This window comes from Cebus imitator, unplaced genomic scaffold (assembly GCF_001604975.1).
Source record: "Cebus imitator isolate Cc_AM_T3 unplaced genomic scaffold, Cebus_imitator-1.0 Scaffold118, whole genome shotgun sequence".
Lineage (NCBI taxonomy): Eukaryota > Metazoa > Chordata > Mammalia > Primates > Cebidae > Cebus > Cebus imitator.
In genome coordinates this window covers 2,622,877-2,624,486 of record NW_016107433.1, presented here as the reverse complement: position 1 = coordinate 2,624,486, position 1,610 = coordinate 2,622,877, and the positions used below count along the sequence as shown (strand labels likewise).

The window sequence follows — 1,610 nt, the reverse complement described above, 5'->3', positions numbered from 1 at the left end:
GTTGCCCAGGCTGGAGTGCCCCATGGTACAATCTTGGCTCACTGCAACCTCCACCTCCTGGGTTCAAGCAATTCTCCTACATCAGCTTTCTGAGTAGCTGAGACTACAGGTGCCCGCTACCATGCCTGGCTAACTTTTGTATTTTTAGTAGAGACGGGGTTTCAACATATTGGTCAGGCTGGTCTCAAATTCCTGACCTCAGGTGATCTGCCCATCTTGGCCTCCCAAAGTGCTGAGATTACAGGCGTGAGCCACTGTACCCTGCCTCCCTCTTTATAAGCCTTGAGATGAAAGTTAGGAAGCACATAAACACGGAGAAAGCCTCTAACTCGGGGAACAGAGGAGACGGGCCAGAGACTAGCCCCTTCATTAAACAGTAAGTGACTACAAGGACATTTGCCTCAGTCATGGTTAAATTTGAAGGGATAACTGGAAGGCTGGGGACAAAAAGGTATAGCTAAACATCACAGACACTCAGGTAATAGCTGAAATTATAGGTGCAGATAACCTAAACATTAGGTGTAAACAAGGGGAATGAGTCAGGGCTCCACCAGCTTGTGCTGGTGTGCTCCTAAACTAAGTAGCATTCCTTTCTCAAACATGCAGACTGATATCCTGAAGCAATTTTCCATCCAGGTATGAAGCATGGAAGAAGAGAATTAACAATTTTTGAGGCACTCAAAAAAGAATACTATTGAATTCTCATGTTTTAACCAAACTCAAAATTATTACTCTCCAAATAAGGAATCTAAAATATTCAAACTTTTTTCTGACAATCTGAAAATAATTTCTCAAATGTTTTTGGTTTTCTGGTTTGCTCGGGGCTTTTTGCTTTGTTTTTTGAGGAGTGCTGTTGACAATAAGTATAATCTAGCAAAACTGACATTCCTTTCAGCTGTATACTGTACTCAAACCTGGTTAATACTCAATGATTAAGCAATAGTTACCAACCCCCAATTTTAAACATACATCCCTTTTATAAAGAATTTTAGATTTTTTCAAATGGATAAAATTAATACCTTATACAAAGCAGTATTCAAGGATTTTATGTCCCTGCCTCCCTAATCTCTCTCTCTTTTTTTTTTTTTTTTTTTTTTTTTTTTTTTTTTTTTTGAGATGGAGTCTTGCTTTGTTGCTAGGCTGGAGTGCAGTGGCACAATCTCAGCTTATGCAACCTCCGCCTCCTGGGTTCAAGTGATTCTCCTGCCTCAGCCTCCCGAGTAGCTGGTACTACAGGTGCCCGACACCACACCTGGCTAATGTTTTGTATTTTAGTAGAGATGGGGTTTCACCATGTTGGCCAGGATGGTTTCGATCTGACCCTGTGATCTGCCTGACTTGGCCTCCCAAAGTGCTGGGATTACAGGCCCTAATCCTTTCTATTTTGCCATTTTTTTTCCCATTCAGCACCACATCAACATATTGTATAAATAAGTTAGCCTGCTGCTTTAAGTAAAGATCTACATTTAAGAGAGTTTTACAAGTTATAAAATGGCAACTTTTTGGCTTAGTGCATTCTCTCCCATTTATCAGTGTTAATGAGGAGCCATTCTAGTCCTGTGACATTAATCCTTTTTTTTTTTTTTTTTTTTTTTTTTTTGAGATGGAGT

The 1,610-nt window shown here is 40.2% G+C and overlaps 1 protein-coding gene across 1 annotated transcript in view; it reads right to left on the bottom strand.

Moving 5' to 3' along the window:
* LOC108311765 (beta-2-syntrophin-like) overlaps positions 1 to 1,610 on the bottom strand; it is a 55,338-nt gene that overhangs the window by 31,929 nt on the left and 21,799 nt on the right. The window lies entirely within an intron of this gene.